We start from the raw sequence: 26945 nt of genomic DNA on the forward strand, positions 1-26945 counted from the left end.
CACTTGTGTACCCAGTCTTTCTTCAGCCTCATGTTTTCTACCTTTGAAAAGGCTTAGCTCCCTTTATTTTTACCCTGTTTTCTGCCCCTCTCTGCCAAACAGAAGACGCTTTCACAATCAAATAGCTCCATATTCCCCAACATACAGATTGGGTTTTTTTGAGGCAGAACAAAAGAAATAACTTCTTCCAAGTGGTGCACAGTGCAATTCTGGAGTCAGGGCAATTAGGCCTACAACTGACAAAAGAAAATGACTTCACATCCCAGCTGAAGAAAGCACATGGAACAAAATGTAATGTAAGAATGACACAGCTGAAAACAAAACAAAGACATGCCATTTTTCATAACAATGCAGATGTTAAGATATTGAAAATATTTTTAGCATTTACTAGGGAACACAAAAAAAGAAAAGACCTATTGGGAATAGCAGTCCAGATCTACATTGTTCCCCTATTTTTCATGACATATACAATAGTGTGATTCCCCCCTTCTATGAATTTAAACACTCAGCTCTGAAACAAACTCTTCATTTTTCCAGAAAAATATCAACATGTTCACTATTTTAAAATATATTCTACAGAATTTTACCTGAAGCAACCCATTCAACTCTCTGCAGCTGGTTTTCCACTTTCAGAAGCCTTAACAGTCTGTAGATGGACCTCACCTCAGTCACAACCATGCCTGAGCTTTCACATCCCCACTCCATTTTTAGTTTTGAGTTCTAGTATGCTGCACACTTAAGTCTCAAGAACTTGAAGTAACATAACTCAAAGTGCACATCCTTTATTCTGAAGTTGATTTGACACTGCAGGAGTTGATCACGTATGCTCACTCCATTGTTTGTTATCATCCTTTTCCACTGCCCTCTCCTCTAGAAATTATCTATAGCTGGGCAATCTACACATCCTTCAGTTGCTGAGAAAGGTAACTGCTCCTTTTCCTTTGCATGTGACCCAGTCTTCTGCATACGCACCAATAAACTATACAGTAAAAAGAGGAAGACCCACTACACCATGACAGTACTGCTCCCATCCCAATCCACACCAGATTGTAAGACCTTGTGCCTTGCTTAATGTCACTCTGGGCCATCTTGCCTGAATATGCCCTGCACGATGGACCCCTGCTGTGCATTTGTCTTTGTCCCTTCCCAGCTCCCAATGACAAGATCAGTTTCTTGCTTTGCAACTCTGCTCCCTTTCCCCAAAGGGCGAAAACAAAGCACAAATGCAGCGTTTGGAAATTCTGAATTCCCCCACCCATCCAAAAAAATGGTTTGCTAGGGTAAGCAACTCCATATCTCTGGGGGACAGATAAGGGAGTCCCAGTATTCCCACTATAACTTGATTCTCCAGTTTCCAACACTTCCTCAAGAACTGGTGTTCATGGCCACCTAACAAACTGGACTAGCTGAGGAGCACAGACAATGCCCCCGGCCTCTCAAAACTCAGCTCCACACTCAAAGAGATGTGACGGCATGGCACTGCCAAACACCATGATGCTATGCCTCCTGCCCTAGCCCCACGTACATCTTGTGAGACCGCAACAGCATCACCCTTCATTCACACATGGAGGCTCTGTACATTTTAGCAGAACAAATTCACATGAGCACAACACAGTCTGTGCAAATCCTGGATGCTCCCTCGAAGCATCAGACTTCCTGAACATACGTTACACAACACAGTCTGTAGCCTCATCTACTCTCTGGGATGGGAAGACAACTGCCAGGAATGGGCAATTACTGCTTAGGTAATTCAGGCCACTTATAAGCAGCCCCAGCAACAACTCACACATAAATAAGGGACCCACGCGAACTGAATTATGCTGGTGGTGACAACCCATATGCAGGCATAGTGTTTCCTGAGGAGCAATACATAGAGTGACAACGGAGGGGCTATAGGGAAAACAGTGGCAGTAACAGGCTGCTATCTCCAAATCCACAGTCTGCATTGAAGAAGCCTTTGGGAAAGAGGATTACATGAACAGTCCTGTCAAGCCACATATAGACTTTAGCAGCTGAGCAGCCCTAGTCTAGTTTATATTGGATAGGAATATAGAATACGTTTTTGTATGAAAAAAGTCTTTAGGCTGAAGCTCTACAGTCCTTTTTCTGGGAGCATAACTTGTTATGGGGAACCACCACACACCAGGAATACTTAGTGGCTGTCAAAGCCAATCATTATTGCAACATGTAAGAGGCTGAAAAAAAGGGGTTTAAGTGGACAGAAAGTGCACGTGTGGGGGAAGCTGAACATCTCTGTGACGATCCTGACTTGTCAGCTGTCCAAAACAGATCAATAGTTCCAACTTTATTCATGCAAAAGCCAACATTTCGTATTACATTGTAAGGGAAGAAATGCTGTTTGCATCTCCTCCCAAATTTGTCAGGCAGCTCTGCTAGGACTTTTAGGACATTGCACAGCTAAGAGTCTCCAGTACCTGTTTACCTACCATTGCCACTATCCATGACACAGAATCAGGGGGACATACTAGACCACTTATATGAGAGAAAGAGCTTTGGAAGGCCTGGTTTAGTCTGCCTGTGTTTAGTTACAAACTACCAGACAGGCGTTTCAGAAAGATCTGCCAAGATCAACCAGGAGGTGAAGGACCTGCGGAAGAGAAGCCTGCCTGTTTTAATTTAAGATGACATTACATTTCCAAAGTCATTTCAATAAACCAGAACTTTAGAATAGAGTTATTTGACTTGTAAGCAGCTCTGAGCAGGTTTTGAAAGGCTCCAGAACATGATTTTATAAATACAGAGCATAACCTTGCTTTAGTACAAGGCACCGGACACCATGGAGTTACTTTATAGGACAGCAACCCAAAATACAGCTTAAGTATCAGACATGAATGGAAGGCATGAAATGTCAAACAGGCATTTTAACTCTTCCCCTCCCACAGGCAGGAGACATGACTGCAAGCAATCAGGCAAAATGGGGCCTGAATGCCAAGCACTGCAGCTTTCATTCCTTCGCAGTCTCCAGATAAACCTGCTTTTGCAGTCAACCAGCCAGGCTACTACCCGTACCCTCTAACAAAGGCACCCCAGATATGTGACCACGGGTGGTCAAGATCACAGAACAAAGTGACAGTAGCCTGTATGGGTGTCCTCTAGCTTAGGGAAAAAAACAATAATCTAACTTAACAGAAAGACGGAAACAGATTGCAAAGGGGCAAGCTGGGAACAGGGGAGTTCCCAAGAGCTCCTAGAGTTTGTAGGGAAAAAAAGTAAAATTTTTCTAGCTTTTCCTTACGTAAGAGGAAAGTACAGTTTGACTTAATTGCAAAGTGGTTAAATGTGAGTAAGCACACATGTAGACGACTCATTTTTTAATAACTACAAAATGCAAGGAGTTAGAGAAGACACAGTTTAGGACTAGTTTCTTACTCTTAAGGCTCACACAGCAGAATCAGGTCTAAAGGAGTGCTACAAGACTCAGATACCCTGTATAAGCAGGCTTATCTCCAATCAGGCCTGGTATCTCCCCAAAGTCCCAGGTGCATACACAAATAACACACAATAAAGGCAAACTGTAATGCAAATGCAAGGTCATACTCCTCTAAGAACACAGAAAGTCGGTGCATGTCTGAAACCTGGGACTGTAACCTGGACGGAAGCTACTTTCATGGAGGTGTTAGATCGCTTGCAGGCAGTGTTATGGCAAAAAGGGATTAGGGCAATCCCTAGACACCTAACAGAAATAAACTTGCCAACCTGGCTTTTTTTATGTATGGTGAGATCAACACTAGAATACATAGACATTGAAACTGTATGCAGAAGGTGCTAAAAAAAGTGGAGAAGAAATAGAAAAAGCCCCAAGTAATTTAAGGGATAAAAACTAAGTGTCTTCAAGTGAGACTTAAGGATTTAAGTCTGCATAAATTATCAGTGAGGATAATTTGTTTGAACAGAGTATGAGGCCAAGTGATGGATTCTCTGTCATCCCCTTAAGTTTTTACAAGACATTGAACACAGCAGAATCTTTGCTGAGCACATCGCTGTGTCCTTTGGCATGCAGGAAGTTTTAAAAGTTAGCATAAGGATCTTTCTGGCCTTGAAAAACGAGACTCTGAGGGCTGTGCTAAAGCTGAAGGCTGAAATCTAAAGAAAATATTTAACATTTTAAATGAATAATATATTTCCTATTTAAAGAAAACCACTTTTAAAGCCTAAGCATTAAGAGTGGGAAAGCACAAGCATTTCCAAATGCTAGGTTAGCATGACAGAAATTTTAAGAAATTATTTAATTTCTATGAAATATTTTGTGTTCATTCTGCAACTGGGTGTCCTGGGTTCAGCTGGGATAGAGTTAATTTTTACAGGAACCTGGGAGGTGGGGGGCATAGCCGGGGCAGCTGACCTGAACTGGCCAAGGAGCTATTCCATACCATGTGACATCATGCTCAGTATATAAAGGGGGAGCGGGCCGGGGGGTGGGCTCTTCTTTTCGGTGGGGGAAGTGGCAGAGCGTCGGGTCCCGGGTGGTGAGCAGTTGCACTGTGCATCACTCTTTTTGTATACTTTTTCATTAGTACCGTTGTTGTTGTTGCAATTTCTTTGTGTTGTTCCAGTAAACTGCCTTTATCTCAACCCTCGAGGTTCCAGGTTTGGTTTTTTTTTTCTCTCCTCCGTCTTCCCCCCATCCCACCGGAGGGGGGCGGGAGGAGTGAGCGAGCGGCCGCGTGGTCCTTTGTTACCGGCTGGGCTGAAACCACGACAGTCCTTTTTGGCGCCCAACGTGGGGCACGAAGGGTTGAGATAACGACAGATCTGGCCAGAGCGTGTTGAAACAAATTTGTCATACGCATTTCTTATACTAGATAAATAGATGTTAGTCACAATGTTGATTCAGCTGTTTACATGGTGGCGTTTTGTAAGTTCTTATATGCTTTATGTATTGCCTGTAGTTGCGTATCTCATCTCTGGGAGAGTGATTGGGATTATCATTTTGCTGTACTGGGCAATGTCGACTTGTGAAATGATTACATCACTGGTCATGAGGTTAAGCTGTTATCTGTATGAGGCAGTGATATCATTTCCAGACTTTGGGCACCTTCTGTCGGATTTTATTGGTAATTACACCCAACCCATGGGGAAGTCAGGGGGGGATACTTCCCCCCATCCGTTCCCCTCCCTTTTCTCTTTCCAACTAATTACAACAGTTTTCGAGAATTTTGAATATCCTTGGGATGCGCAAGCCTGTGTGCTGTTAGTGCTATGCCTCCTGACTATGTTTCAGGTCTTGTCTAGGGCTACAAAGAGGCTCTTTAAGAGTACCACCCAGAGATCTGTCCCAAAGCTGGATATTCATGGGTGGCACGGCGTGTGGGAGGATGTGGGCAGGTATCTAGAGAACTTCTCACCTCCAGTGACTTGGAAGTTCACTCCCGAACAACTGCAGAACCCTCATGAAGTGATAGAATTTTTGAAAGGAAAATGCTGTGGCTATCCCAGAGACACACAACTCACTACACTGTGCTGGGCCCTGGCCGGTATCTACCAAACCCTGCTTGATACTATGCAGCACCCCCAGGGGGAAAAGCGGGAAAAGATGGAAAACAAGACAACATGCACCGTGGCTGCCCCAACCCCGACAACATGCACTGTGGCCGCCCCAACCCCGACAACATGCACCGTGGCCGCCCCTACCACGACAACAGGTAGCATGGCTGCCCCTACCCCGGTGACAGATACTGCCACTAAACCAGAGAACCAACCTGTGCCAGTATCAGTCGCCCCTGTACAGAAAAAGAAACACACAAAGAAATCAGTTCGCTCAGTGAGAGATGAAGATGAACCAGGGTCATCGCGAGAACAGGAGGAAGAGGCAGAACCTGAAATAATTACCCGATCTCTATCCCTGAGTGAGTTGCGTGACATGCGAAAAGATTTTAGCCGCCACCCAGGTGAGCACATTGTTACCTGGCTGCTCCGATGCTGGGATAATGGGGCTAGTAGTGTGGAATTAGAGGGTAAGGAAGCCAAGCAGTTGGGATCTCTGTCTAGAGAAGGGGGTATCGACAAGGCGATTGGGAGAAAAACACAAGTCCTCAGCCTCTGGAGGCGACTTCTGTTAGGTGTAAAGGAAAGATACCCTTTCAGGGATGAAGTTACATGTCACCAAGGCAAGTGGACCACCATGGAGAGAGGTATCCAGTACCTGAGGGAATTAGCCGTGCTGGAGGTGATTTATAATGATCCAGAAAATGCGCAGTCACCCACAGATCCAGATGAAGTCCAATGCACACAACCGATGTGGCGGAAGTTTCTACGAAGTGCACCACCAACCTATGCCAACTCATTGGCAGTAATGTCCTGGAAAGAAGGCTATGGACAAACGGTGGATGAATTGGCTGTCCAACTCCGGCAATATGAAGGAAGTCTCTCTTCCTCCCTACGGGCCTGTGTCTCAGCTGTAGAGGAATTGTCCCGAGAGTTCCAGCAATTCAAAGTAGATATGTCCTCCTCCTCACCTGTACAGGCCCGCATTGCAGTTATTGGGAGTAAGCGTTCCTCTGCCCAAGAGAGAGGAGAGAGAAAGTACACACGACGGGCTAACCTGTGGTTTTACCTGCGTGACCATGGAGAGGACATGAGGAAGTGGGATGGAAAACCTACCTCAGTCTTGGATTCACGGGTACGGGAGTTGCGAGAAAAAGCAACCAGAAAAGAAGATTCTTCTTGGAAAACTGCTGCTCCAGTTTCCCGTGAGCAGTCCCCCGGGCGCAGTAGATGGGCCGATCTCATTTCTGATCCTCTTGAAGGGACTTCTGATTCACATGTGCAAAAAGTGGGTAACAGATATTCTAACCAGGATTAGAGGGGCCCTGCCTCCAGCCAGGTGGAGGAGAGGGACAACCGAGTCTACTGGACAGTGTGGATTCGATGGCCTGGCACGTCAGACCCACAGGAATATAAGGCTCTAGTAGACACTGGTGCACAATGTACCCTAATGCCATCAAGTTATAAAGGGGCAGAACCCATCTGTATCTCTGGTGTGACAGGGGGATCCCAAGAGCTAACCGTATTGGAAGCCGAAATGAGTCTAACCGGGAATGAGTGGCATAAACACCCCATTGCAACTGGCCCAGAGGCCCCGTGCATCCTTGGTATAGATTATCTCAGAAGGGGGTATTTCAAGGACCCAAAAGGGTACCGTTGGGCCTTTGGTATAGCTGCATTGGAGACGGAGGAGATTGAACAGCTGTCTACCCTGCCTGGTCTCTCCCAGGACCCTTCGGTTGTGGGGTTGCTGAAGGTTGAAGAACAACAGGTGCCAATTGCTACCACGACGGTGCACCGGCGGCAATATCGCACCAACCGAGACTCCCTGATCCCCATCCATAAGCTGATTTGCCAGTTGGAGAGCCAAGGAGTGATCAGCAAGACTCACTCACCCTTTAATAGTCCCATATGGCCCGTGCGGAAATCTAATGGGGATTGGAGACTAACAGTAGATTATCGTGGGCTGAATGAAGTCACGCCACCGCTGAGCGCTGCTGTGCCAGATATGTTAGAGCTTCAATATGAACTGGAATCAAAGACAGCTAAGTGGTATGCCACAATTGACATTGCTAATGCATTTTTCTCCATTCCTTTGGCAGCGGAGTGCAGGCCACAGTTTGCTTTCACTTGGAGGGGTGTCCAGTACACCTGGAATCGACTGCCCCAGGGGTGGAAACACAGCCCCACTATTTGCCATGGACTGATCCAGACTGCACTAGAAAAAGGTGAAGCTCCAGAGCACCTGCAATATATTGATGACATCATCATATGGGGCAGCACGGCAGAAGAAGTTTTTGAGAAAGGGAAGAAAATAATCCAAATCCTTTTGAAGGCTGGCTTTGCCATAAAAGAAAGTAAGGTCAAGGGACCTGCGCAGGAAATCCAGTTCTTAGGAGTAAAATGGCAAGACGGGCGTCGTCAGATCCCTGCGGACGTGATCAACAAAATAGCAGCTATGTCCTCACCGACTAATAAAAAGGAAACACAGGCTTTCTTAGGTGTTGTGGGCTTTTGGAGAATGCATATTCCAAATTACAGTCAAATTGTAAGTCCTCTCTACCAAGTTACCCGGAAGAAGAACGATTTTAAATGGGGGCCTGAGCAACGACAAGCCTTTGAACAAATTAAGCGGGAGATTGTTCATGCAGTAGCTCTTGGGCCAGTCCGGACAGGACCAGATGTTAAAAATGTGCTCTACACTGCAGCTGGGGAGAATGGCCCTACCTGGAGCCTTTGGCAGAAAGCACCTGGAGAGACCCGAGGCCGACCCCTGGGGTTTTGGAGTCGGGGATATCGAGGATCCGAGGCTCGCTATACTCCAACTGAAAAAGAGATATTGGCAGCATATGAAGGAGTTCGAGCCGCTTCAGAAGTGGTTGGTACTGAAACACAGCTCTTCTTAGCACCCCGACTGCCAGTGCTGGGCTGGATGTTCAAAGGGAAAGTTTCCTCTACACATCACGCGACTGATGCCACGTGGAGTAAGTGGATTGCACTGATCACACAGCGAGCTCGCATAGGAAACCCCAGTCGCCCAGGAATTTTAGAAGTGATCACGGACTGGCCAGAAGACAAAGACTTTGGAATGTTGCCAGAGGAGGAGGTGACACGGGCTGAAGAGGCCCCGCTGTATAATAAACTGCCAGAAAATGAGAGGCAATATGCCCTGTTCACTGATGGGTCCTGTCGCATCGTGGGAAAACATCGGAGGTGGAAGGCTGCTGTATGGAGTCCTACACGACTAGTTGCAGAAACTGCTGAAGGAGAAGGTGAATCGAGTCAGTTTGCGGAGGTGAAAGCCATCCAGCTAGCATTAGATATTGCTGAAAGAGAAAAGTGGCCAGTGCTCTATCTCTATACTGACTCATGGATGGTGGCAAATGCCCTATGGGGGTGGCTACAGCAATGGAAGAAGGGCAACTGGCAACGCAGAGGTAAACCCATTTGGGCTGCCGCACTGTGGCAAGATATCGCTGTTCGGATAGAGAAGCTAGTGGTAAAAGTACGTCACGTAGATGCTCATGTACCCAAGAGTCGGGCCACTGAAGAACATCAAAACAATCAGCAGGCAGATCAGGCCGCCAAGATTGAAGTGTCTCAGGTGGACCTGGACTGGCAACGTAGGGGTGAGCTATTTATGGCTCGGTGGGCCCACGATACCTCAGGCCATCAGGGGAGAGATGCAACATATAGATGGGCTCGAGATCGAGGGGTGGACTTGACCATGGACACTATCGCACAGGTCATCCACGAATGTGAAACATGTGCCGCAATTAAGCAAGCCAAGCGGCAAAAACCCCTGTCGCATGGGGGGCGATGGCTGAAATATAAACAGTGGGAGGCCTGGCAGATTGACTATATCACACTCCCACGAACACGCCAAGGCAAGTGCCATGTGCTTACAATGGTGGAAGCAACCACTGGATGGCTGGAAACATACCCTGTGTCCCATGCCACTGCCCAGAACACTATTCTGGGCCTTGAAGAGAAAATTTTATGGCAACACGGCACCCCAGAAAGAATCGAGTCAGACAACGGGACTCACTTCCGAAACAACCTCGTAGATACCTGGGCCAAAGAACACGGCATTGAGTGGGTATATCACATCCCTTATCACGCACCAGCCTCCGGAAAAAATCGAACGATACAACGGACTGCTGAAAACTACATTGAGAGCGATGGGGGGTGGGACTTTCAAACATTGGGATACACATTTAACAAAAGCCACCTGGTTAGTTAATACTAGAGGATCCGCCAATCGGGCTGGCCCCGCCCAACCAAGACTTCCACATACTGTAGAAGGCGATAAAGTCCCTGTAGTGCGCATGAGGAGTATGTTAGGAAAGACAGTCTGGGTTAGTCCTCCCTCAAGCAGAGGCAAACCCATTCAAGGGGTTGTTTTTGCTCAGGGACCTGGGTACACCTGGTGGGTGATGCAGAAGGATGGGGAAGTTCGATGTGTACCTCAGGGAGATTTGATTTTGGGAGAGAATAGCCAGTGAATTGGGCTGTATGATACCTAACTGCTAAATACCCTGCCAATGCATGTCATTGTATCTATAGTGTCTATATGCCATATCAAGGGTATTACTGTAAGAATTACCCAAATGACTGCGGGATGGACTTTGAAACTAAGCCAAGTACAACAGCGACAGAACTTGAACTGACACCCAGCAATTTCCTCAAGATCAACATCCTCGACCTGCAGAACAAGGGCGTGAGTTGCACCAAATGTACTAGCCACAAGTTCCAGAGGCAGCATACAACAACCCACCATCTCACACCATCTCTCTTATCCTGAAGAACTGTTACAACAGATGGAGCCCCAAAGTCATGGACTAAATAAAATCAATGGACACATTAGAGGAATAGCCCATACGCTAAAGGAATACCATTCGCGTGTGTGTGTGTGTGCGGGGGGACGACGGGGACGGACGCAAGTCCATATACTTATATATATAAGACAAGGAAGTGGTAGTGGTCGATTGGAAAATGTAAGATCTGGGCATGATGTAGATGGTATAGAATAAGGGGTGGATAATGTCCTGGGTTCAGCTGGGATAGAGTTAATTTTTACAGGAACCTGGGAGGTGGGGGGCATAGCCGGGGCAGCTGACCTGAACTGGCCAAGGAGCTATTCCATACCATGTGACATCATGCTCAGTATATAAAGGGGGAGCGGGCCGGGGGGTGGGCTCTTCTTTTCGGTGGGGGAAGTGGCAGAGCGTCGGGTCCCGGGTGGTGAGCAGTTGCACTGTGCATCACTCTTTTTGTATACTTTTTCATTAGTACCGTTGTTGTTGTTGCAATTTCTTTGTGTTGTTCCAGTAAACTGCCTTTATCTCAACCCTCGAGGTTCCAGGTTTGGTTTTTTTTTTCTCTCCTCCGTCTTCCCCCCATCCCACCGGAGGGGGGCGGGAGGAGTGAGCGAGCGGCCGCGTGGTCCTTTGTTACCGGCTGGGCTGAAACCACGACACTGGGGAAAATTCATGTGAATGTCAGTCTCACCTCCTACCAATTATGACCAAAATATTGCCTTTTACTTCCCATCAGTGACACATGAATACTGGCATTTTTATTTCAAAATTTGTATGTGAGCACAAAGTGAACATATTAGTAAAAGGTTGTGGTTAGTTAGGTAAACTCCCCGTGGTAAATTTAGTTATTTCCTGATCTCACAACTTAGTAAGACAGGAAAGTCTTCTGCCAGCCTCTACCTTCTCGACATATGGCAACTCATTTCAAACCAAGAAGAGATACAAAAAGCTCCCCTTTTGCAATAAAGTAATTAATCACTGTCTGTTAACATTCTTTCCTGCTTTTGTGTCACTTTTTAAAGGAATTCCCCACATTCTTCTTTCAAACTTAGATTTTAGGTATAGTACTAAGCAAATTATTAACATCAAATAAACAATTTAATTCTATGCCTCACAAGGCCATGGTTTTCTGCACATCTTCGCATACTTCCACCACCCTCAATCCCTTCCCAGTGCATGAAGAAAAATTAAGATAGAAAATGAAAACATAAAAACCAAAATGAAAATACACATAGAAATGGGAGGGGGGGGGGTCTGCAGAATCTGTAAAAGAATAGCAAGGTCAAGAAGCGCAGATACTAAACCCACTCACATTAAAAACTGAGAAATGCAATTCAGTTAATCAACCTATCATTTCTGTTTCAGCAATGGGTTTCTACATGAATTACAGGAGATACAAATAACAAATATTACAAATGTGAGCTTGAAATTTAGCTTCAAAATACACAAGTATATACATTTGAGGTAAACTTTCTAAATGAGATTAGAAAGACTAATAGCTGGTATGATGGGAAAGAGAAAATAGTTAATTAAAAGAACACAAAAGAGCACACATCAAAGGCTTCACCTGCTGTTTAGTGTCTTTTGTATTATACAAAAAGCTGTTTTAGAGCAGAGACACCATCTTCTTCTAAATGTCCCAAAATCTATGCATTGTGAAGCTTCATGTATATCCTTAGTAGCAAACAATAATTATTGATTTAATAATAGCTTGGAAGCAGACCTCATGCAATCACGCATCAAGGGATAAGGAGTAAGGCCTCCGAGGTCTCAAAGGCAGCTTTGTCTCCGTAGAAGTCTCGACTTTTTCCAGAAAGAACAGACATGGGGGCATACTACAAGAACTAAATTTCTTAAGTTAAAATTAATTCATTAGTGACAACTTTGTAACAGCACCACATAATATTTTAGCCACATACTAGCTTCAAACATCTGTTCAATTCAGGTAAGACAGAAATAAAACTTTCTACATGGCAAAACAGGACAGATTTTTTTAGAACTATGACGAAAATTCATGACTATATTATGAAGCCAATGACACCAGCCACCAAGTATTTGCAGCCCATTTATATGAGAGGCACCCTGAGAAAATCCCAGCTAAACTGTTTGCATTCTCTAATTTCCAACAGTCACTAAAAAAAAGAAACACAACTCAAGCACCGAAATACTTGTAAGGGTATATTTTGTATCAAGTGTACACAGTTTAAGCCAACATAAACACCCAGGCCCTGTAAACTAACAGAAAGGCGTAATTCTCAATCATTCATCTTATTTCTCCTCTCCCAATACAACGAGCTACCATGGGCAGGGAGATCTAGCTCTTCACCAGTGGCCATCAAATCCAGCCTTACTGCAAGCTACAGGAATCAGAAAGGAGCCTCTGCCCTTTCCTTAGAGAAGCAGCAGAAGGGATACTTCACCTGGACACCATCTGCAAAAGCCATGGCTTTCTCTGGAGGGCAATTCAGAAAAAAAGCCTAACTTGGAAACTCAGAATTGCCCTAGAAACCCCAATCATTTTCCATTAGCCAGGGAGGAAACACAGTCAGTATTCCCACTAGACTAAAGATAGCCTTTGTGAATGCCCCACCAAAGTCATCAAAGCTAATGCCCTTCAACTAATACTCCAGCAGAAAATAACACTGTCTAAAAGAGGGGAAAAAAGCCTAGCCTGACAAAATGGTACATAAAATGGATTTATCAGAGGGGGAGGAGAAGGATTATTATAATGAACATTTCAGTAAGACCAGCCTGAGAGAGTAACATTCAGTGTAAAAAAAAAAAAAAAGAAAAAAAAGAAAAAAAATCACAGTAAACTGTCCGCCTTGGAATAGAAAAAACGTGCTAGATTTTCAAGGTGTCATGCAAGCCAAATGTCTTTATCAGTAGAGTTAGTGGAAAACCTAGTGACTAAATGGTAACCATGTAACCAGCTTGCAAAATAAGAGAAGAGAAGCTTCTTTGTAAGGGTCTTGGAGTAATACAGGCTGGAGATGGAAAAGGTAAAAGAACATTTGAGACAACTAGAGCAGGAACAAAAACATCTACGAATTTTAATAACAAGACAGCAGCATTTCTTTCATCACAAAACCAAAAAAACACTCAACTGCCACTCAAGGAAAGTCCTGTGCTATTTCAGAAACATTTGGTCTAAGAGACAAAACTTTTTATCAATTCTGATACGCTTCTGTATAAAATACCAAATTTTCTGAATAAAATATTCCCCAGTTTAAATGTGGACAATTAAATGGACATCTTTTGACAGAGCATGGCCACTGAAGAACAATAGGAAAAAAAACCTTGCTGAGCAGGTAGCGGTCAAAATTCAGATGAAAAACAGGAATCGTGTAACAAGATTCATTTGACAAAATGACTGTTAAATGGACCTTTTAAATAATATCTGTTTAGTTATTCAGCCATTATGTCTTTTGCCTGGGCTACACCTTTTCCTTTTGTTTTTTATTCCCTAGACCTTTTGATAATTTTTTCTCACAACCTCTGACGGCATTAAATGTAAAGAACCTGATGGACACATTCCTCTTTCCCACTGAACAACTTAACCTCTACTTCTAGCTTCAAAATTCTTGCCTGAGTGCCACTGCTCACCAAGTTATTTAATGTCTGTGCTTTTGATAACAGCTACATGTTTTTCTTTCTAAAACTTCATTTTTTTACACCAAACCACTCCCCAAAAGCCTCACAGCTAAGTTTGATTTAACTCCCTAAGAATTTTCCAGCTTCCCAGCTTTGTATCATCCACAGGCTTCATCAGCTTTTCACTATGCTCCAAGACATCACTTAATGAGAAGTAAAACAAAAGGAAATTTCTGTGGGACAAAATTTTCTTCTAACTTGAATCATTAAAATGAAATCAAACTGAAAGTAATTATTTAACCAGTTACAGTTTATGAACAGCTCAGTAAAGTATTTAAGCAAGTAAGTAGTCCACCTAGCTTCAAATTCTTAAAAGCTTTCTACGTTCTGCTGAATCAAAGGACCTCTAGCAGACTTCTTGGAACAACTGCTACCTTCTGAAAATTTCAAAGCTCATTACAAGCACTACTACCACTCTCCCCCATGCCCCAGCCCAACAAGTGCAAAGCAATCCTTTTTTAGGTTGAAGTTTTCCAGGTCTGTCTATGCAAAAAAAAAAAAAAAAAAAAAAAGATGGTTCAAACTTTTTTAAAAAAAATAGTGTTTCTTTTCACTGAAAGAGTTTGTGAAAGAAAAGATTCACAAGATCTTTTTGCAAGAAATTCATACAACCATAGAATCATTTAGGTTGGAAAAGACCTCTAAGATCATTAAGTCCAACCATTAACCTAGCACTGCCAAGTCCACCACTAAACCATGTCCCCAAGCGCCACATCTACACGGTCTTTTAAATACGTCCAGGGATGGTGACTCAACCACTTCCCTGGGCAGCCTGTTCCAATGCCTGACAACTCTTCCAGTAAAGATTTTTTTCCTAATATCCAATCTAAACCTCCCCTGGCTCCACTTGAGGCCATTTCCTCTTGTCCTGTCTCCAGCCACCTGACAGAAGAGACCAGCACCCACCTCACTACAACCCCCCTCCAGGCAGTTGTAGAGAGCGATAAGGTGTCCCCTCAGCCTCCTTTTCTGCAGACTAAACAGCCCCAGCTCCCTCAGCTGCTCCTCATAAGACTTGTGCTCCAGGCCCCTCACCAACTTGGTTGCCCTTCTCTGAACACGCTCCAGCACCTCCATGTCTTTCCTGTAGTGAGGGGCCCAAAACTGAACACAGCACTCGAGGTGCGGCCTCACTGGTGCCGAGTACAGGGGAACAACCACCTCCCTGCTCCTGCTGGCCACACTATTTCTGATACAGGCCAGGATGCTGTTGGCCTTCTTGGCCACCTGGGCACACTGCTGGGTCGTATTCAGCAATTTAATAATTTTTGCAATTATTTTTTGGCTCTGTAGGACAATACTGGAACTCAAACTTGAAAGTTACTATTTTAAATAGAAGATGCCCTCAATAATAGAGCTGTGTATTTCAGTGTATTTCATCTGAAAGAAACTGCTCCTGATTTAATAATTTTAAGAGCACTGGGGGAAAAAAAAAAGAAAAGAAAAAAAAAAGATACACAGTGCAAATGCCACAGAACTCTTTACAGAAATCACCAAGACTTCAAGCCCTAAGAGTCTTATTTACATACTTATCTCCATCCACCTTAGTCATAATGTCCCATTTTATGTGAAAACTCAATGGCTCTATGCTGGAATGGGCCAACTTTTGCATGTTGGAGTCTAAATGTATAGTTAAAAGGTTACATTTGGCAGAGTTGTGAAATACATCTCTGATTTTATCAGATCCTCTCCCCTCAACTGCACAGTATTTTAAAAAATAATCTTTTTAAATTCACAAAATTGTACCTAACCAGTCATTTTTCCTTTTGTAACATTCAGATATAGACCAGGTTCAAGTAGAAAGGGAGGTTACAGTTCTGTTCTTAGTCTTACCATTCTCAGTCACCATCTACAAGTCAACCTGTAGTGATGAAGTAAAACAAAACGTGACTGCTGCAGTGGAGGCAGCAACAGACAAGGATTTACACAAGATCGTTTGGACAATGTTCAGCAGATCTCAAGTTTTAGCTGGACACAGCACAGAGACATGAATTAACAGCAGTCTTTGGGAGTTAAAAGTTAAGAAACATAAGGCTGATGAAAAAGGATGAGCAAAACATATTGCCCCAGAACAGCTACTGTCTCTGGATGCTGCAACTCCTTGAAATTCCACCTTGCTGACGCTGGTCCAAACGCTAGGTAAAATAAAAGGCTCCGAGACAAGCCATGCACCACTGCTTCTAGCTGATAGCAGACTGGTCCCCAAAGTAAAGCCGGAGCCCGGCAGGAGATAGATGGGCTCCTTATCTAGGCGGTGGAAAGAGATAAGTCTCAGAAGGACAAACGAGAGTGCCCGGCCAAAACTGGAAACAACCCAGGCCTAACCAAGTGTAGACACTGATCTTAAATCCTGCCTTAGCCTGGACCCTGTGCTGTAGGCTAGGGCCTTACTTCCACGTGCAATCCAGAACCCAGAATCATCTCCCAAGGTCGGGTACCTCTGCTCATCCTTTCAGCAGATGAGCGGGACTCTTTCCAAATGGTCTGAAGGGAGAGATGGGTAAGTGGCTCAGGTACTTCCCTGACAGGACAGACTTGTGACTACAGCACAATCACAGTCCAGTCCCACATCTCTGAAGATGCTAACCTAACCCCCAGGCTAGCAGCCCTGTGGGGCGAGCAGCCTTGCCTTTCACTCACTGCAGAAACTGTACAGCAAAGAACCGGACCACAGAAACAGAGCAAGTGGAGCCATGACTGGCACTAATGTGGAGAAATCAGAAGATTCTTGAGTTCTTTGGTCTTTGGCTTTTTCTAACAAACAACCATGTTCCCAGGAACATTTTACATTAAGCCAAGCGTGCAACAGAGTTTATGAGCTACTTATGCTACAGTCTTAGAATTCACAAGCCATTCAACAGAACCCTCCTGTTCAAAAGCATCTTCACCATACCTGACAAAATCTTACACCTTTACAGATTCCTAATTTAACATACAAATGCCCACATCTACAAGCATTTGAGATAACATGGTTTAAGAAGTTGCCAGTACTGGCTTAGTCTCTGTAATTGATCATACGCATGTTTATCTGTTGAGGTAAAATGTGTTAAACTGAATAACCCTCACAAGGAATTGGCCATCAGAAAACTGATGCAGCGCACTACCACTTCAGGAAGTCCAGCTTGTTCTGACTGAACAAGCAAAATAAAAGCTTCTTTAAACTTCATAAAATGACCAGATTTGGGTCAATGGAGATAGCACTGTTATGTCTATCTTTAATACGCTGTTAAATGTTCATTCCAATTAGAAATTATTTGTGCATGGAGTAAAGGAACAAGGGTGACAATGTTTACAAGTTTCAGAAAATACCAAGATAGGTCAAAACTTAAAAAAAACCCAAAACTATAACATTTGTGTAATTGGGTAGTGATTAAAGATAAAACCGCAGAGAAGCAAAACAAAACCAGAGACACAAAAACAGAAAAGAAGGCATATCTAAAAGGAGAAAAAGCAATCGGCAACAGTTTCAGTCTCTGAAATTAGAGGATTTGCAATTTCTTTGCATTCTCAGGAGCCAGCAGGATGCAAGGCTGTAGGAGCTGATGTCAGAATTACGTCTGTACCTGGCCGCTGGGCTCAGCAGAGACCTGATAAGCAGTTTTTTGTGGGCTCTGGCTTCCATTTTATCCAAGGTTTCATAAGAATTTACAACTTTATTTGTGAGCAACACAGACTTCATATAACTGAAATCTGAGTCAAGGACAACATGTGACTTTCATTTTGACTTCAGAATTATTATTATTTTTATTATAGACTGCACAACCATGTCAATTATCAGGCACACTAAGAACCGGCCAGATAAAAATAAAAAATACGATCAACTATTTGTAAGGCACTAGAGAGTCACTACAGAGCCAGACACTGTCCCCAAAACAAAGAGAGATATACACCAAGTCTAGCTGATATTAAGAAGTAGGGGGAAAAAAAAGGTACATATGCAAAAGTTTCATAATACTGAAATATACAACCTGTCTTCTCAGAACATTTTGCATTAGAAAATTATAACTGAAACAGTTTCCAAAGAACTAATTTCATTCAATAAAAAAAATATACAGCAGTGTCCACTTCCTGAGATAACACTGGAATAAATATTGCTTGAGAAGTGTGCTATGGCCGGTGCATTTTCTTATCTATTTAAGACCATGTGTTATGGTTTTAAGTATGGTTTTAATAGATGTGAAAGTCTAACCCTCTGAGTACACTACTAGTGAAGTTCTGTTCCATGGTGTCTGGTACCAAATCACTTTTAGAAAAAAAATTAAAACTTACTATCATCTGTGCTGACCAAAATCTCCTTTAATGTCAGGCTGCCAGTGGTTCAGCTTCATTACCTAACTACATTAATTACCAAATAAAGAGGGAAACAAGATTTTTCTTACGCTTCTTTTTCTTTGGTATCATATTCCATTAGAGGAAATTAAAATGAAAAAAATTACTCTTATAAGTATGTTTTGCTATTGTTGAACAAATAGGAAAACTCTAAAAACTTCTCAAGGAGATGATCAAAATATCTAAGCAAATGAGAGGACTGGTTTTTCTCCCATTCTTGAGAAAGAACAGTGTGTTGGGGGTGTTTGGTGGGGTACATAATTAACCCTTTCTTTCAAACAGGCTCTATTGCCTACCTTTTGTAATTTACAAAACTCTATATGATCTCTTTTTGTATGATTTATCTTTTTCTTTCAGAAAAGTCTTTGATTTTACTTTTTTTTCCCTTAAACAGAAAAGTATTTTAGTCTCATTTTTAATACAGCTCTTAGCTTTGTCAGGCAAGTATAGAAAACGTTGTGGGACAATCTGAACTTTAAGTATGAAATAGGCACTTCTTCATGAAATCTTTAAAAATGGGTTTAGCTAGTATTGTCTTGCTAGGTATTTTTATCTTAGTACTGGAAAAAAAAGTGACCTACTAAAACCTCTAGAAATATCAGGTCTGACGTGAACATATAGAATGAGTATATTCAAAGGCCAACTTTGACTTAAGGAGGCCAGTCATCTTTGTCTCCCTTGTCAGTCTGTAGCCAGCATGGACAGACAAAGCCTCCTCTAGAGGGTAATTCAGAGCAGAAACTGGCTTGGGGTGCTCCGTATCACCCACTGCAGAAGGCCGTTTATTGTCACTGACCACAGGAACCCAAGCAATCTAACTTTCCTGCGTTACAATTAACTTTTGCATGTACCCCAAAATCTATTCCTGTAATTCCTTAGAGGGTGTAGCACTGTGTTTGCGCTGATTCTGTACCTCATAGCTGGCTGTATTGACACAAGCTCATAAGCCTTACCACTGGGAGACTCTACTTTAATTTGTCACTGGGTTGGATGACTACATAATTCTTGTTTCATAACTTCTACATCCTTTTAATATTTAAATGCCGTTTTCATGTCTAACGGTCAAATCATCCTTTTTTCTTAATAACCTATTTTCTCCAAGTTCAAGTCTAATATAGCTTTAGTCCTTACGGTCAGCATTTTCTTTAGGGGACTGCAATTTGTCTTTATTTTAAATACTAATAGCCATATTCAGTCCGACTAAAGATACATCTATCCCCATATTGTGTCTTTAGCAAAGGCTGAGAGCAGAGGTCTGGAGAAGAGCACTAGGACAGAGAAAGCTTGCAGGGATGCACCTCAGGATCCCCCCCAGCCTTCAGGGACTGGGCTTTGTGTTCTTCTAAGCAAGAGGTGATGCTTTGGCACTGAAAGCCCACACCCAGATAAACCTTTAGTACGTACAGTGGCTCACAGTTAAACTATGCACTATGAAAAAAATACAACCTCTTACTTGTTCTGAATCTGTCACTTGATAATTTTATTTGATCTCCTCTGGGTCTTGTACTACAAGACACAGTTAATGAGCGTTCCCTGTTCATTTTTTCCATTACACTCCTATATAGATTTTTATCATTTTCATCTTTAGCTATTTCTTTGCCAGGCCGAAGATTCTTAATTTATTTAATTGCTCTTTATCATCACTGCCACCCATTTCTAGTTCTATTATCTCTCCTTTTTTTCCCCTCACCTTTCCATGGAGATCAGAACTGCACCCAGAGCTCACGACAAAAGCACAGGCAGTTTATAGACTGGCATAGCAGACTTCTGTTCTGTTGGCCATTCTTCCCTAATTTTTTTTTTTTTGACCAGTCCTAATCACTTAGCCAATGCTTGGATTTACCGTGGTAAGCTCTCTACAACATCGCTTCCTTTGGTGCTAATAGTTTACAGTCTCAATAATAGCAGGATTGTTCTTCCCTGCACGCATTACTTCATAGTATCAGCAGCAAGCTTCATCCCCAGTTACTAAGCATCACAAGATCCCTCTTTAGCTCTTCATAATTAGCTTTCATTTTTGCTACCCTCATTAACTTAGAATCACTCTGCACTCACTTTCCAGACCACCAATGCATACACTGACTAGTGTCATCCCTGCGCAGATCCATGCGCAACTCTACCGGTGACCTCTGTCCCCTCTTTGAAAACAAGTCATTTATTCCTACCCCATCTTTTAACCAACTATCAGTCTAGGACAGAACTTTCCTCTTATATTCAGAGCAGTCTCATTTTGCTTAGCACTTTTGGTGAGTAGTTCTCAAAAGACTTTCTGAAACCCAAGTGTACTGCATCAGTTAGATCACACTTACTCACAACCTCAACATCGTCTTCAAAGACCTCTACCAGACCTGTGAGGCTGTTCTGACTCTTCCCTGGTATATCAAATTTGTCCACAAATCCTCTACTTTTCTTCTTCACTATATTTACCAGCAAATTGGCTGGTATGAATGCCAGTCATACTTGTCCTGTTCTTTCCTTCAGGCTTTCTGGAAGCCTTTTTAAAAACTGGCATCGCCCTTGGCACCCTCAACTTCATTGCTGACACAGCAGTATTGTGGTGTCAAACACCACCTTTACCAGTTCAGCAATTTTATACCAAGACATCTTCTAAAGGTCTTGGCTGCATCCAGAGCTGGCAATTTGCTGTAACTCATTTTTATCATTTTGTTCTAAAATAAACGTCCCAGCATCACTTTGATTTGCAACAGGTGCCTCAATAGGACCTTGTGCTTCTCTCCCCACAGAGAAGAGATTTTGTCCAGGAATCTGAGCTCCTGCACAGTGAATGTGAGTATCTCATACTCTTTCAGCTACAGTGCAGTCTTCTTTGAACTCTTTTAGATCTTAGTTATCTATTGGCCCAATGGCCTTCCTGTTTCTGATGTTTTTGAAAGAGTACTTATGACAAGCTTCTCTGCCTTTTACAAGGGATGTATAAGGCTTTAACTTGTTTTACTGTGTATTTTATGTTTAATTTTCGCAATTGCCACTTTTCTTTTTTTTTGCACACCTTTTTGTTTTTGAAGGATATCTTTCTGTTCCTTACAGCCTGCTCAACCACGCTAACTGTTTTTTCTTAAATCTTTTTAAAGGGTCAGAGAAGCAGTTGTTAGGGGATATGCATTTGTTCTGAGTCTCTCCACACTGGCTGCAAGCATTTTACTGTTCCTCTTAGCAAGCTTTCTATAGAAACCCTAACAGGTGTCCTGCTAGCTCCTTTCTCTGTGGTAGGCATATACTGTCAATAACTTACATTAGAACTAGGCATTCAGTCCCTCCATCTTATCTTTTAGTCTTCTAGCATTTGCATAGAAACACTTCTATTTTGGTCTGACTGCATATTCTGTGCACCTAAATTGGACCTGATTTATTCAGGCAGTTCTTCCCTGTATTCTACATGACCTTCATCAACTTCTGTCCTATGTACAGCAATGTTATGGACTTCAATCCCAGAGGCTGCATCATCTTGACCTGTGTGCCCTTTCTGCTTGTCCTTACACAGGGTATTGGGATTTCAGTGCAGACATGCTGCAGAGGTCTTTACTCTTAACCTTCCATCTATCAACTCAGATGTTGCTTCCTGCACTATTTTGGTAGCCTTTCTATGTCACCAGCACTTCTCCACCAGCTTCTCCAGCACTAAAAGATAGTCTAGACTCCTTTTGTTGTAAGCCACCTTGGCATGTAGTTGGAAGGTTACTGTACGCTCCTTCCAGCATCATAAATCCAGTTAGTTGCACTCCACTTACTTAGTTAAGTGGAACACGACTCCACCATGGCAGGAGATGTCCTTCTATCATCTAGAATGAGCACCATGCAATGGCATTCTTGGAGCAAAAGGATACTTGGCCATCACTTGAGAGCAAGGTTGCATCTACAGGACATAATTTCAGGATGATTTCTCCTTTACAGGTTTGACGTCCTCCTACATTAGGACTTAGTTCTCATAAAAGCTCAGTGGCAGCCCACCGTAAGACAGCAGTGGGACTACCTGCCTGGAGGTTTACTTTACACATTTGCTAATTAAAGATACTTTCCTTACACATACGCTTAGCATGTTGTGACTTTCACAAGAGTCCACTTCAGTTATAGCAATCTACAATAGGCATCTTGCAATGTCGTAACTATCCCTTTGGTTTAACAGCTGTATTAATACTGTTGAGATTAAGAAAACACTACTTTCTTCTAACTGGAGATCTGGTATGCACCTCTAGCCTGAGAAGTCAAAGTGTCTAAGCCAAATGGCCTCAGACACACTGCTTGTGTTCCAGGCTTTACTCTCAGTGTATTCCATCTGAAGTTTTCACTTTGTGCTTCCCCCTCCAGAGACTTTGATTTAAACCATCCTCATCCTCCTGATAGATGATCTATTGGTTTTCTAAAAATCTGCCTTTGATACTGGACTGGTTGGTTGGTGCCTGTTAAGGTTTCACAAAATAAATAAATATAAATTTAAAAAAATATATATTTTTTCTCTGTCTTCCATTTAGCATCATTAATCCATGAGCTTAGTACATTTCTCCAGGTTCCCACAAACCATTTTCAAGACAATCCTATACAAGTACTAAGGAGTGAGAAAGTTTATTTTTTATTGTGTAAAACCCTGGTTACATTAACAGACATTTCCGATAACTGCCAGGCAATCATGCTTTATAATCTAACAGATTACAGCCATCTTTATGATAGTGTGAAATGACTGATTGTGCAAGCCCTTAAACACAGTTTTCTTAAGACAACAGAACACATAACCAGCCACAACTTTCAGTTCAAAGCAGAAGCGCAAGACATTTTTCCAAGATGCAGCATCTGTTGCACTGTTAATGGGAGCTGTACTTACAAATACATCCTGCATCAAATCAAATAGCATTCCATATAACCAAGACTTGCTGATTCAAAATGGGAACTTACATACTTAGATTCCAAATTTAGATTTCTTACTATGAATTCTACTTTCAGCTACAGCAAGTCTGCTGTATTTTATTAGTTATAATGTACACAACTTTCAACACAAAAGAAGTCTTGAGGGTTTCCCACACACACACTGTTACTGCTGTATTTATAGGCAAGATGATTAAACATTTGTATTTTATTGTAAAGGATAAATTGTACTATACAGTAAAGAGAAATGCCATACTAACCGATTCATAAAACAGGCCTGATTTTTCAGTGGATAGAAAATGGTTCTCCTTCCCTCTCCACCATCAAATCTAATTTAAAGTAACCCAGTGTAGTGCAAATACATTAGATACTTAGTAATCTCCAGTAATGGCAGGGAAACTCATCACAAATTGCTGAATGTTATGAATCATCTTGTGAACACATAACTGCTATACACTGCAAAAGGCGCTTTAACAAGTAGTTTCATTCATTTATGTCAATACTTCATAATTAGCACAGAAGCGTCTGTAAATTGAACTCTTGAGCATCGCACTGCTTAGTTACCATTTTTCTTTTATTTAATATTTTGAACACTTGATGTAATGGAAGACCCCATTAAAATTTTGTGCCAATGACAAATGACATTTTCATTTTCTGTTCCAAATGTGTTAGCACAAACTAATGAACTCAACAATGTTCAACAAAGCCATAAGCATAAGCTGACCCATACTACATACAGTTCAATTGACTTTATCAGGGCTATTAATGTAAGTTTTTAAAGTATACTTAACCCCTTCACTCAATAAGAAATAATAATAAAAAAAAAACCTACAGGGCTGTATAGAAATTAGTGCTGATGCTTTTTTCTCCCCACCTATACCTGAGTGGGTGTCCTCTTAGAAGTAACAGGTGGCAAGCAATAACATGATGGCCAGGCAAAGATGGTTAGAAGAGCTCTCCCCTGCAGAATAGCCCTGAAGATCTAGACTTATTCACTTTTTTTTTTTTTTTAATAATCGAAGTTAAGAACTGTGATAGCTCTTCAGGGTACTCTTATCCAAGGCACACTATATTTTGAAAGCATTTCAGTGGGACTCACAAACCCCACTCAGAGATCAGTGGCTTACTATTCACCAACAGAGATACAGCCTCTCTACAGCGAGCTTACAGCTTCAGGGCTGGGGTGCCCACAAGGCTATACCTGAAGTATAGTTTCCTAAACAGTGGGTAGAAAAAAATCATTTTGATTTGGATTCCAGAATCTCAAGATGCCAAGCTACTGTAATTTAACAGTTTATTGGTGACAGCTGGTTGGTTATACCTAATGGGATGTATGCTCTTAGCCCATTCTAACAGTGAAATAAATCATTCCGTGTGCAACTTATTTTGCAACCAGGGACAACTAAAACTGTGCCCAAGGCCAGTTACTGCAGGGTAGCCAACACAAGGTGACTTTGTGGTATAGCCACGTTCTCTTGGAATCAATTTAAAGGTTTAGACAAAATGTCTTCTTAGACTAGAATAAGAACAGCCAAATGCAAAAGTATAAATATATTCATAAACAGTGATAATTCCACTTTGACACTTCTTACCAGGATAACTTCCCACTCATCAGTTCTAAAAAATCCTCACGCTCCAGCTCTGAGCTTGTCCCATCCTCCATGGCTTCCCAGGAATCCTGGAATGCAGACCCACGGACTAATTTCTACAGCCTGTGCACATTGATGTGAACATACAAGAAAAGCTTTGCCTCACTGTAACGTTGCTAATTAATGAGAAAAAATAATTACTAAGGTAATCTAGTATTTCCCTTTGCTTTGAAATATGAGAGGTAATCATGAGCTCTTATTATGTACTGCTTAATTTTAGCTTTTTTTTAAAAATAGAAAATAGTGTTGTAATTTTTTTTTTTTAAATCTTACAAGATTTAACCCTCAGTACCACATACGCATTACCACTGGACAGTTACTTGAAATGCCATCTTCTTAATTACATCTCTGCAATTCTCCTCATACTTTCAGTTCTTCAGTACTCATAAAAATAGTACTGATAAGACATCCAAAACATCCAGACACGCAAATCTTTCTATTGCATCTGAAGTTTCTCCATTTCAAGTATATTCAGGTCTGTAAATACTGCTAGGTTCATCAATACGTAATGTACTTATTTAAAGGGAAAAAAAAATTAGTATCTTCATGCAACTTGGTGCTCTGATTCTTTATAGTTAAAATAAACCATAAAAAAAGTGGGAAAATCCCACCTCTCCTTGCCTACTGCCTTCAAAGTATTTTTGCTCCTTTTAGTAATCAAATATAGATTTTTCCATGACATTTTGATTAGGCTCTTACTGTGAATACATTAAGTGATAATTAGTCCAAAAATACCCATTGAGCCAGGAACATCAGAATACAGTAAATACTGGGAGCACCATAGACAGTTGTATGAATCACTTTACATACCTGTGGTTTTCCAGGTTCCTGTGCTTAGTCATGAGTACACTCTTCATTTTCTCATACACAGAATATAATTTCTGCCAATTTTTGTTCTTGGCTTCTACACTGCCACCTGTAGTCATACAAGAGAAATTAGAGAAATTAGCCATACTTTACGCTGCAAATCTTATTACCATAACGTTTCAGCTCACTTGTTTTCCTATACAACCATTCTAAAGCATTCCCCTTTGTAAAAGGTATATTAAGGTACTCAAATGGAGTTATTTGTAATTTTCACTTTCATAGATTTCAGGAAGGAAGAAAAACCCCAATCCCAACTCAGTTTAACCCGAGAGAACATTTAAAACTCTTAAAAAGACAGCTATGGGCTTTACAGGTTTTTATGGTATCCGTGTTGTTTAGTGGACACGTCATAACCTTGACAGAGCAAGGTGACTTCTGAAGTGAAAATACAAAAAACATCTGCACTTAGTTACTTGGTAAATACAAAACCTAATTGGATTTGTTCTTCCATCTGAAAAACGAACACAGTTTTACAGAGAGATAATTCCATGCTCAGCTTAGTTACCTTACCTAGATTGTAAAGAAATGCATACAGAAAAAGGCTAATATCTGGAAGAACATCTCATAGAACTAGAAGTGATCTTGAACTTTTTTATGCAATGAAAACCACTCAATTTATTCCAGGCTTACTGCACTTTGAGCCATATGCCACAGATTCTGCCAAATTAACCATTTACATCAAAGTAAGACCTAAACGCAGAGTACCCACAGCCCTCTCGTTAATCCTTTCCTGTAAATATGATAAAATAGAAAATTCAAGCCTTCCTGGAAAAAGCAAAGCTTTCTGGTGTTCAGAACGGGGGTTTCACCGAATAACGAAGTTTCAGAGTACAAGCTCTGGGGGAACGCTGGCTTTTGCGTGTGCATGCGCTCCCCCTTCTTCCAGTTAAGAATTGCTCCTACCATGCCTGGAAGCAGCCGCCCGAATGCTCCCACTACGACTCTATCTGGAAAAACGCTCTCAAGTCATTAAGGGACGGCAACTAACTCATTTCTGCACGCCGCTGCGAGCGCACGGGTGACTACGGCTGCCCGGGTACCTGCACCCCTGCGCTACCCTACGTCAACGGTAATCGCAGCCACGACCAGACATCTCAAACTGCAATAGAAACCGAAATTAAACGCGATTTTCCAAGAACAAGTTGCTCTTAAAATAAATTTAAAAAAAAAAATAAAAATTAATAAATAAACCCCCAAGCGCCGGTGAAGGTGCCTGCGCCCCGAAGCACACGTCCAGGTAACC

At 42.1% G+C, this 26945-nt stretch overlaps 1 long non-coding RNA gene across 2 annotated transcripts in view; it reads right to left on the bottom strand.

Annotated features, from left to right (window-relative positions):
* Positions 1-26945, bottom strand: part of LOC138685645 (uncharacterized) — a 54025-nt gene extending 27080 nt beyond the window's left edge. Inside the window, exons 1-3 of one of the 2 annotated variants that reach the window (XR_011324992.1) lie at positions 26606-26945; positions 25646-25751; positions 24779-24864 (exon numbers count right to left, since the gene is read on the bottom strand). This is a non-coding gene — a long non-coding RNA (uncharacterized lncRNA). Of the gene's footprint in view, positions 1-24778; positions 24899-25645; positions 25752-26605 lie in introns of both variants that reach the window. The other variant, XR_011324993.1, reaches the window with a different exon arrangement.

This window comes from Haliaeetus albicilla, chromosome 6 (assembly GCF_947461875.1).
Source record: "Haliaeetus albicilla chromosome 6, bHalAlb1.1, whole genome shotgun sequence".
NCBI lineage: Eukaryota > Metazoa > Chordata > Aves > Accipitriformes > Accipitridae > Haliaeetus > Haliaeetus albicilla.